We start from the raw sequence: 12,513 nt of genomic DNA, 5'->3' as shown, positions 1-12,513 counted from the left end.
TGTTTACTACTACATGTAAGAGGGGAAAAGGCCTAAACTGGGTCTTGTGGTTAGTGTATTCCCATTGAGTAACCATATAATTTAAGTATCCTTACCACTGAGAGAGAGCACATTCATACTAGATGCATAGATACATATTGACTGGAGACCAGGGGTAGCTAATTCCGGTCCTCAAAAGCCATAAATGGGTCTGGTTTTCGGGGTAGCCACAACGAATACACATGAGATAGATATGTTTACATACAATGGAGGCAGTGCATGCATATCATATGCATATTCATTGTGGATATGCTGGAAGGGAGGCATAACCCACAATCTAGACTGATCAGGGTACATACAAGGAACATAAGCATATTCATTGTGGATATCCTGAAAGCCAGACCTTGTTTGTGGCTCTTGAGGACTGGAGTTGGCCACCCTGCTGTAGACCATGCCAATATACACCAGAAATGGTTCTAAGATGTTCCCACTGAATGCTGTAGAGATGTGCAGCCACACATTAGGTAGGGCGGAGCCCCATTTCCCCTCTATCAGACATTTTCTTGTGTTTGTATGATAAAAGCTGATCAAATTGAAAAGGTCTGAACATGGTCAGTGCCTTGAGCACCATGGGTTAAATTTAGGGCTGCCAACTGTCAAATGTCCAAGATGCCGTTTAATATCTTTGCTAATGGGGTTTACACACATGCAACTTTTATTGCTGCGCTTCACCATTAGAAAAACACAGAAGCATAGAATATGATAGCAGATAAGGACCCATCTAGTCTGCTCAGTCTGCTTCCTGTCTCGGTGAAACAGAACTCTGACTTTCTCCTCACTCCTTTGCAATTAATGATCCTCTGCATCTCTCCTGTGTTTTCTGAATTGTTAATGTTTTTTGCCTCTATCACCTCCACTGGGAGGGGTTTTAAATGCATCCACCATCCTTTCTTGGTTTGGATTTAAGATTATGGCTTCCATAGCAGAGGACTGGGGGTGGGGGTGGGTTTACCTCCAGAAATCAAAGAGCAGTAGGGTTTTGGGCGCCTTCAGAATTTGGTGCCCTAGGCACATGCTTATGTTGTCTATGCTTAAATCCAGCCCTGACCCTTTTCTGTGAAAAAAATATTTTCTGATGTTACTCCTAAGTCTACCCCTTTGGAGCCTCATATCTTGACTACTAGTTCTTGAACTTCTTTACTCTGAAAAATGTTAGTTTTTTACTAAACAGAAGCCAAACTACAGTTTTGTAATATTTTTAGGCATCTGATTAAATTGTGTACTGAGGTCTATGCAAATGACAAAATAAATGCATCCAACACATATTGAATATAGAATAGCTACCAAATCACACACTGTAGTGTATAATTGAAAGTGAGGATTGGATGCTGACCTGCAGCTGGAAGGCTAAAATCAGGACATTTCCGAATATTTTAACCCTCCTTTTTCAGTATAGTACCCTAAAAATTTGTACAGTTGGCAACCCTAGTTAAATTGCCTTAGGTGAGCAGCATCCTAAAGAATAATGGTAGCCGAAACTTCACCTGAGTAGGGCCCAAGAAAAAAGATTTCCTAGTGTTTCTGGCACAGAGAATTACAGGTATGGAATGACTTATCAGCCCAACAGCCTTCAGAGCAGGATGTGTGTGGGATTCTTAGTGTGGTGATAAGTGTTAACAGTTGCTAAAGGATCTATACCCCTCGCCTCCAGCTCACTGCTAAGTCACAAATAGGGAACAGTGTGTGAGAGAAGCCCCTGCAATACCTTAGGAAACTGAAATCCTCTATGCTACTAATATAAGGAAAGCAAAATTGCTTATCTGTAATAGGTGTTATCCCAGGACAGCAGGATGTAGTCCTCACATATGGGTGACGTCATTGGACGGAGCCCTATCACGGAAAACTTTCTGTCAAAGTTTCTAGAAACTTTTGACTGGCACACTGAGCATGCCATGATCCCTCGGGCCACAGGGGTCTCCCTTCAGTCTCGTTTGTAGCAAGGGTTAGCAAAAATAAAATAAAACATTTTGGACCCAACTCTGCGGGGGTGGCGGGTGGGTTTCGTGAGGACTACAATCCTGCTGTCCTGGGATAACACCTATTACAGGTAAGCAATTTTGCTTTATCCCAGGACAAGCAGAATGATAGTCCTCACATAGAAACATAGAAATGACGGCAGAAGACGATCAAATGGCCCATCCAGTCTGCCCAGCAAGTTTTGCACTTTTTTAAATCATCATATGGGTGATTAGCAAGCTACAGGTTCAGTCATCTTTGTGTTGGACCAACAGCGTACAACTTGTGCAACAGACACAACAACTGGTGTACTGTTGAAAAATGAGGCAGCCTGAAGTCACAGCAGGTTGGATGTGGAAGGAGTTGGGATTATACTGGAAATAAGTTCTTTAAGACAGATTGTCCAAAGGCTGAATCTTGTCGTCCTTCCTTGTTCAAGCAGTAATGGGCTGCAAATGTGTGAAGAGAGCTCCATTTTGCAGCCTTGCATATGTCAGCAATTGGTACGGAACGAGTGTGTGCTACTGAGGTTGCCATTGCTCTAACTGAGTGCGCCTTCACTCAGCCCTGGAGAGAAAGGCCGTCTTTTTCATAGCAGAAGTCTATACAATCTGCTAACCAGTTAGAGAGTGTTTGTTTGCCACTGCTTTACCTGGTTTGTTTTTAGGGAAAGAAACAAAGAGCTGGGTGGATTTTCCTATGGACTCTAGTGCGGTCTAGATAATACGCTAGCGCGCGTTTACAGTCCAAGGTGTGTAAAACCCTCTCGCCTTGGTGCGAGTGAGGTCTGGGAAAGAATGTGGGCAAATTTCTGGACTGATTCAAGTGGAAGTCAGTAACCACCTTGGGAAGGAATTTAGGATGAGTACGGAGTACCACTTGGTCATGTAGGAACCTGGTATAGGATGAGTATGTTACAAATGCTTGTAACTCACTAACTCTTCTACCAGATGTAATAGCTACTAGGAAGAGAACTTTCCATGTAAGAAATTTATCATCATATGAATCTATGAGCTCAAAAGGAGAACGCATAAGCCATGCTAGTACCACATTAAGATCCCATTCTGTGACCGGTGGCCACAAAGGGGGTTTAAGTTGAATTAAACCTCTCATTAACCTACTGACAAGGGATTGCGCTGATATCAGGACATCCCCTACTTCCTTGTGGTAAGCTGAGATAGCACTCAGGTGTACCCTTACCGACGAAGTCTGCAGACCAGAGTCTGAAAGGTGCCAGAGATAGTCCAATAAAGATGATGTGGGGCAGGAAAAGGAATCAATACTTTTCTGCGTGCACCACGTGGTGAATCTTTTCCACTTACAATGATAGGATTTTCATGTGGAAGGTTTTCGTGAAGCTACAAGCACTTGAGAGACATTAGTTGAAAGGTTGAGTGGTTGCAGGATCAAGCTTTCAAAATCCAGGCTGTGAGAGATAGGGTTTGAAGGTTGGGGTGGTGCAATCTGCCCTGATCCTGAGTTATGAGAGTGGGTGCTGTGCCCAGGCGAATTGGTTCCCTGATTGAGAGGTTGCGGGGTATGGGAAACCATACTTGTCGAGGCCAATACCGAGCTATGAGTATCACTGACCCTTTGTCCTGTTGCAGCTTCACTAGAGTTTTGGTTATGAGCGGTATCGGGGGATACGGGTATAGAAGACCTGAGTTCCAGGGGCAAGCAAAGGCATCCATGGCTAACTGATTTCTCTGTTTGCAGGGAGCAGAAGCTGTGCACTTTGTGATTCAGTTCGGATGCAAAGAGATCCATTGTTGGCTGACCCCAACGTTGGAATATCCTGGTTGCTACTAAAGGATCCAGGGACCACTCGTGGGGTTGGAACTGACGACTACGTTTTGTATGCCTGCCAGATAAGTGGCCTGGAGAAACATGGAATGTGTCAGGGCCCAGTCCCAAATTTGTGCGGCTTCTTGGCAAAGGAGATAAGAACCCGTACCTCCTTGTTCGTTCAGGTACCACATGGCAACTGTGTTGTCTGTTTGTATTAGAACAGTCTTGTGTAAAAGGCAGTCCTTGAATGCATAGAGAGCATAATGTATAGCTCAAAGCTCCAAGAAGTTGATTTGGAAAGTTGCTTCGAGTTTTGTCCAAGTACCTTGAGTCTGAAGACTTTCTAAATGTGCTCCCGAACCCAAGGTGGATGCATCTGTAGTTAAGGTTACTTGTGGAACTGGTTGCTGGAAAGGTAGGCCTATGAGCAAGTTGTTCTTGTTCGCCCACCAGAGGAGAGATGAATGTAACTGGTGAGTTATTTGAATTGGAGACGACAGTGGTTGAATGGCTTGGAGCCACTGAGATCTTAATGTCCATTGCGTTATTCTCATGGCTAATCTGGTCATAGGAGTGACATGGACTGTGGAAGCCATGTGGCTGAGCAGAGTTAGGAACTTATGGGCCGTTGCTGCTGGCTGTGTGTGCAGATAGTTCGCTGATTTGGAGAGTGTGTCTGCGCGGTCGTTTGGGAGGAAGGCTTTAGATACGGTGGTGTTCAAGTCTGCTCCAACGAACTGAAGAAGGTGAGATGGTATAAGATGGGATTTTTGGTAGCTGATTAGAAATCCCAATGAATGAAGCAGATTGATTGTGTGCTTGAGCGAGTTGAGAGCTCCTTGTCTTGATTAGCTCTTGATGAGCTAGTCGTCTAGACAAGGAAACACGTATGCTTTCTTTGCGTAGATGGGCCGCTGCCACTGCTAGGCACTTTGTGAATACTCGGGGTGCAGAGGCAAGTCCGAATGGCAGCACCCGGTATTGAAAGTGTTGATGACCCACCAGGAAGCACAGGAACTTGCGATGAGGAGGGAATATTGGAATGTGAGCGTAAGCATGGAACCTTGGAACATTTCCGGCCCAGAGTATCTAGGAATTTTTGTTCCTTGCCAGGAGGCGTAGATGAGTGTGGGCAGATTCTCTTTGACGTCTTTTGGGTGGACTCCACCACTACAGACTGGTGGGGGAGTTGAGATTTTTGAAAACCTGGGATATGTTGAACCAGGTATGTGCCCATCAGTCCGCTTGTTCACTGGTGGTATTGAACAAGGGTGCTCCCATAGTCTATGCTGAAGATCAACAAGGACTTCATGCACAGGTATTACAAGAATTTCCTTAGGAGGATCTACAAATTGTAAAACCTTTAGGGTTTTCTGCCTCGTGTCCTCTTCTGCCACTAGCTGGAAAGGAACTGTATCAGCCATCTCTTTTATAAAATTTGAAAATGAGAGGTCCTCCGGTGGTGACTTCCTCCTCTCTTCCGGTGGGGATTGGTCCGATAATATATCCTCTGATGAAGAATTGGTGTCTCCCTCATCCCAGGTATCTGAAAAAGGACGCCGTGGAGGAGTGGAGTGAGGAAAGAGAAGTGGAATCAAAGGCATCGATGGTTTCAGCAGCGGCATTGATGGTACTGGTGTTGGCTCAGGAATCAGTGAGGTCCCCGATGGATTTTCAGAAGGCGTTTGACAAAGTTCCTCATGAGAGGCTTCTAGGAAAAGTAAAAAGTCATGGGATAGGTGGTGATGTCCTTTCGTGAATTGCAAACTGGCTAAAAGACAGGAAACAGAGAGTAGGATTAAATGGGCAATTTTCTCAGTGGAAGGGAGTGGACAGTGGAGTGCCTCAGGGATCTGTATTGGGACCCTTACTGTTCAATATATTTATAAATGATCTGGAAAGAAATACGACGAGTGAGATAATCAAATTTGCAGATGACACAAAATTGTTCAGAGTAGTTAAATCACAAGCAGATTGTGATAAATTGCAGGAAGACCTTGTGAGACTGGAAAATTGGGCATCCAAATGGCAGATGAAATTTAATGTGGATAAGTGCAAGGTGATGCATATAGGGAAAAATAACCCATGCTATAATTACACAATGTTGGGTTCCATATTAGGTGCTACAACCCAAGAAAGAGATCTAGGTGTCATAGTGGACAACACATTGAAATCGTCGGTGCAGTGTGCTGCGGCAGTCAAAAAAGCAAACAGAATGTTGGGAATTATTAGAAAAGGAATGATGAATAAAATGGAAAATGTCATAATGCCTCTGTATCGCTCCATGGTGAGACCGCACCTTGAATACTGTGTACAATTCTGGTCGCCGCATCTCAAAAAAGATATAATTGCGATGGAGAAGGTACAGAGAAAGGCTACCAAAATGATAAAGGGAATGGAACAACTCCCCTATGAGGAAAGACTAAAGAGGTTAGGAATTTTCAGCTTGGAGAAGAGACGACTGAGGGGGGATATGATAGAGGTGTTTAAAATCATGAGAGGTCTAGAACGGGTAGATGTGAATCAGTTATTTACTCTTTCGGATAGTAGAAAGACTAGGGGGCACTCCATGAAGTTAGCATGGGGCACATTTAAAACTAATCGGAGAAAGTTCTTTTTTACTCAACGCACAATTAAACTCTGGAATTTGTTGCCAGAGAATGTGGTTCATGCAGTTAGTATAGCTGTGTTTAAAAAAGGATTGGATAAGTTCTTGGAGGAGAAGTCCATTACCTGCTACTAAGTTCACTTAGAGAATAGCCACTGCCATTAGCAATGGTTACATGGAATAGACTTAGTTTTTGGGTACTTGCCAGGTTCTTGTGGCCTGGATTGGCCACTGTTGGAAACAGGATGCTGGGCTTGATGGACCCTTGGTCTGACCCAGTATGGCATTTTCTTATGTTCTTATGTTCATTGTCTTCCCTGGGATTGGGAATCGGAGTCCTCGTTCCCGATGGCAATGGTTGCATCGGGAGGGCCCCAATGAGGGCATTGAGTTTAGTATCAGTGCAAATAGTAAGAGGTCCAATGTCGGCATCAGTGCAGACATTGGTGATGGTATTGTTATCTGTGTCGGCATCGATGGTTGCAGGTCTTGTTGAGTGTCTTTTACTGCCTGGTGGATGAACCCGTCCAGTTCCTCCCGTAGCTGGTGAGGTTAGAGCAGCTATAGGGGGTGGCAGAGAAGGCGGAACCGGCCCTTCCACAGATCCCTGTGGTGGTGCGGTACCCGGCACCAGTAATGGTGGGGATCACCTTGGTGTGAGAGGCATTGAGGGTATCAATGGCTCTTCCACTCAAGACCTTTCGGTGACGGTTTGACAGGTGTCGAGGGCGTTCCGGGAATCGATCCGTCATCGGGGGTCGAAGTCCTTCGATGGTGGTGGCGATGTCTTTCATGATGCTCGGTGCTCTTTTTCTCCAGCACCGATGTTGATTTTATGGATGACTGAGATGGAGTCATAGATGGTCAGTCACCGCTTCCATCAGGACAACGCTTTGTTTTGAGAACTAACTTTTTGGCTGCTCCAGCCAGAGACGACTGTGCAGATTTCGACGTCGATGGAATTAACTGAATTTGGAGAGATGTTCCATCAGCACATTGTGGACACGTAGATACGTTGTTTCTCGCCCAAACAGAGAACACACTTGACATGCAGGTTGGTGATAGACATGGTGCGAGGGCAATTCGGACATTTTTTAAGACCCATTGCCATTTTGAAGGCCGGACAGCAGTCAATATCCTTTTGACTAGAAAAAGTGTGAGACAGGGTCGACTGGAGAAAAAAAATAAGTATTCACTGATCGATGGAGAAAGGGAGACCCCTATGAAGGGGATGAAATTTGAAAATATTTAAACTTTTTCCCTGAGGAAAATCTGTGAAACAATCAAATATGGCTCCTTCACCGCGAGGCTAACTGCAGCGTGGAAAAAGAAGGCTGCATTTACAGGCTGCATGCTACATTTCTAAGAGAGAAAATCCTGCTCCAACAACAGCAAAAGGCTCGAGGGATCATGGCATACTCAGTGGGCTCAGTGTGCCAGTCAAAAGTTTCTAGAAACTTTGACAGAAAGTTCTCTGTGATAGGGCTCCGTCCAGTGATGTCACTCATATGTGAGGACTACGGTATCATCCTGCTTGTCCTGGGATAATTGCTGTTTCTGCACTAAACTGCTGTAACCAGATAATTCATCTCTTAAATCCCTGACGTGTGGCATATATGTGTAAGTCTGATATGCAACACAATGATACTAAACAACTCATTCCACAGAAGTCAACATACTTTTCCAGGCATGGCAAACAAATACATTAAGTAATACTCTGTTATATCTAGTTATGCTTCTGTCACTTGGAAGGAATCGGTTGTGGTGGGCATCTCTCTAGCAGGATCACTCTGGGGAAAGCTCAGTTTAATCACAATTCATTTTCCCTATGAATTTCTCCACTTCTATCAGGCAAGAAGGCTGGATTCACTTGCAAAAATGTTTATGTCTATAAACACGGGCCCCATCAGAGTGATGCCACAAAAAGGCACCCAGAAACAAAACAACCCATGCCTTGTCAAAGTAAAGTAATGTTTACATATACTTGCTCTAATTAAAGCAGTGTTTCAACTATGCCAAAATGCTCTCCATGTTGCACCAACATACAGCAGCATGTAACTTTCAAATGGAGCCAATCACTGTTTTAGGCTACTGCTCTGGCCAGTGTCACTAACCAGCCAGGATATGCATGCTCTGTAAGCAGCTGCCAGGCAGTAGCAGGAAGTCAGAAGGCAACCATAAGCACAGAAAATTAGGTCTTAAATAGTTCCGGGGCGCATTTAATCTTAGACAGCTCATTGTCAAGTAAAGAATATAAAGAAAACAAATGCAGATGTATAATGGAGACCTTACACTGTTTAAAGTGTAATCAATGTGAAATATTTTCAAATATCTTTAACATGCTTTCTATCATTAATCTTAAAAGAACTTTCACATATGTACATGTTTTCTCATTTTCTGCAGTACAGTGAGTTTTAAAAAGGAAAAAAATCCTCATTGCACCCATTGTAATGTACTTAGAACATTCTAAACAAATTGCTGATTGACGTCCCTTCCTAATCTAGCCTGAATCATGAACCACAGGGACTTCCACCAGGGAGCAGATGTGAGCTGATAAAGCAGTCACCAGCTGGTCCTCAATCAATATTTCCCCCATACAGAGTTTGGCTGAGACAACAACACTTCTGGAGAAAAGGATTTTAGATAACTCGGAAGACAAAGGATCCTGGAGAATGTGATCCAATTAGGTTTCTCAGATAAAAATAAAATTACTTCCAAACATCTCCATCCCTGTAACTGAACATTTGCCTGCTGGATACACTCAGTTTATTTGGATGTTATAGAATATAAGAGCAATAAACAAATACGTAAGTAGCAGAAAACATCTGGCTCGGGCATGTTTTTAAAACGTGCTCAAAGTCCTACCTAGCCAGTTTATCTCTTTTAGGGTCATGTGATATACAAAATTAAACACCTGTGGCATATCCATTCTAACAGTGTGAATCCCACCATCGACATCCTGAGAAATTACACAGTTGTTTTTAGATGAGCATAGTAACATTTACGCAAGCTCTGAATACATATATCCTGCTATTCTCGCCTATAACATAAAAGCTGATGAAGGGGAAATTTGTTTTGGATTCTCTAACTTCCTACAGAGAACTGCAATTTACCTCACCCATAAATTTACAATGTAGAGGCCACACACTCAGCCTCTGTCCAAGAAAAGGGAATTGAGGTATCAATAAGAGTGAAGAAAAGAAGCTGTTTTTAACTACCAAGTGACTACATGTGTTTCATGAACAACAAAGTAACACAGTACTGCTTAGCAAATAAGGACCTATTGGCCTACCCAAACATCCCTATCAACTACAGATCCTATTTAATCTCCGGTTGTCTACCTCCTTTTCCCTTACCAGCATTCTCTGCATCTGGCCCAAGCTTGCTTGAACTTCTGTCACCACCTCTGCTGGGAGGTCATTCCAGGCATTAACCAGTCTCTTAGTGGGGGAAAAAAATGATATCGCTTGAGTTTTTAAAAGAGGGAATTCAAGAAATATCATTTTTTCCACCCAGAGGTTGGTTAATGCCTGGAATGGCCTCCCAGCAGAGGTGGTGACAGAAGTTCAAGCAAGCTTGGGCCAGATGCAGAGAATGCTGTGCTGTTAAGGGAAAAGGAGGGAGACAACCGGAGATTAACTCTACTATCAGGACCCTTTGTCCTTGAACTTCATTTTCTGCTAAAAATACCTAAGGCCTTATAGAAGTCCAGATAGACAGCATCTACTGCACATCCCTGGTTCACGAATTTGGGCAACTCAAAGAACGTTATGAAGTTTAATGAAAACTTCCTCCCTTGTGAACCCATGTATGCTATTTGATTCGAGGAACTGTGCTCTTTTTCTTTAGCACTGTTTCCATAACTTCCCCTCCCAAAGTTAGGCTGATTCCTCCTTGTTCCCTTTACTTTAGCTGCCTGGAACTTTTCTGGTTTCCAACGACAAGCTACAGTGGGCAGTCAGCACCTTCCCTGAGCTCTCAGAACTCTGGGGTGCACTTAAAAAGACCCACTCTTATTTACTGCAGTTATATTCAATCTCCTTCCCTGTAAATGGGACTCAAGACTTCACATTCCTTTCCTGTCTTTGGCTCATTGCCCCCCTCCCTTCTGTGTTTACCTAAGTAAACTATTTTTACAGAAGGGAACTGTAGTAGTTTATTTTACTGGGAGGGTGGAGGTGCAATTTTCTTTTAAAGATTAGAACCTAATTAAAAGTTCGATAAGGTGAGCCAGCCTGGTGACAGTGCTGAGTACTTCCATGCAGGGGAGTCCCCGGTTCAGTTCCCAGATGGAGGCCTGTTTCTACTGTAGTTCAGCTGGTGATGCTGAGGCGGCAGCATGGATCCTAGTCATCATTAAGGATAACACTTTGAGGGATTTAGAGCCCGTGATACCGGGTCCTTGAAAAAGCGGTTGTCCATGGCTCCTGGTCTCAGGACTGTCACTGCAGTGACCAGACCAGGAATAAGAGGAAGACAGATTTAATAAAATAGGGAGAAAATCCCCAGGTTGTTATAAGGACTCGTGGCACCAGAATCATGGCACTGATTCCTACTGAGCTAGGAGAAAGGAGAAACTATTGAGTAAAAAACAAAACATAAGTCCAGTTTAGGTTAATGAACAAACACAAAAGGATCCCATTACCTTATCACTACTTTCTTATTCAAATGATTTTAAATCCCCTACCCCAACCCTTGTGTTACTGCTGGCCTATATGATTACTAGAGTGCCCTTAAAGCAGAAATAGTAGCCCATAGCTTTTTAGACAATTTAGTTGGAAGTTAAAACTCTTCCCCTTCTTTCCAGTCTGATCTTTCTATCATTCCTGTGAAGGCAATGTTCATAAATGTTGAGAGCTCCCTTCCTATCTAGCCACATCGACCTTTACAAATCTGAGTTAATCAGGTATTCAGAGTGACATTTATTTTTTATTTATTTAATTTCTTTTCCTATACCGATGCTCAAGACTAGGTCTTATCGTACCGGTTTACAATGTAACTGAGGGGAAACCAATTAACATCAAGGTAGAAAGTAAAGTTACATTAAACAGGGAGCATAAAACCTGGGCAATGGAAGACAGTACAGAGTTTAAACTAAGAAACAATTAGAGAGAGATAAATATATAAATATAACATGACATACATGGAACACAAACAAACCATGCATGATTAAAACACAGATCCAAAGGAAATATCTAAGAAATGAAATGAGGGTGCGGCTGTAATAAAGGGCTCACATCTTACCCCCAAAAATGTAAGAAATATTTGTACATATCAATTAAGCAATATTAGCCATTTTTTAAAAATTTAATTCAGTTGGTAGTTAAAACCATTATGATTTCCTTCTTAAACAGTAACGTAGTTGATGTTGGCAGATTAAAACCAGGTGGCCTCCCCAGTCTGCTTGGTTATCCCTGTCCACACTGCGCTAGCTAAGGAACTCTCCCATCTCTCAGCAGTATAAGCTTGAACATCTGCAGGCCTTATCCAAGTCAATTTTGTTGTTTTTCCTTTTTGGTAATCTACCGTTCCTGGTACATGAGCATATAAAGTTTCTATTTCTAAATCTTTTATCAAACTTCTCCCAACCCCTGTCTCTCTATGGTCATTCCAAATATGCAGTCACAGCAGGCACTGCTAATGACAGGTATCTGGGGAGATTTTTGTTTCATTCCTGAGATACTAGCATTTCAGGTTTTTCAAAACTTCTACTTAGCGGCTTCAGTCACTGTGAATTTTAAATTAATTGGGCGCTGCCATGCTGATTCCGAATCCTCTGCTAGTATCATTCTGATGCACATATAGAGCACTAAATGTTGCAGAGTGAACTCAGCGAAGGCAGTTTCTTTACAGTAAAAAAGAATCAAAACAAGGCAAAAAAATAAGCAAATATCACCATCATCATAATCTAGGAATAAGACCAGAAGAGAAAGCAATAGACAGACATGTGGATATTTTGAGCAAGTAAACTAGTAATAATTTAGCATTTTTTTCCATATACTATATATATATATATGTATATATATATATATATATATATATATATATATATATATATATATATATATGTATATATATATATACATATATAATATAAAATATTCATTTCCAAGTTATTCTTC

This window comes from Rhinatrema bivittatum, chromosome 8 (assembly GCF_901001135.1).
Source record: "Rhinatrema bivittatum chromosome 8, aRhiBiv1.1, whole genome shotgun sequence".
Lineage (NCBI taxonomy): Eukaryota > Metazoa > Chordata > Amphibia > Gymnophiona > Rhinatrematidae > Rhinatrema > Rhinatrema bivittatum.
This window is presented reverse-complemented; position numbering follows the sequence as displayed.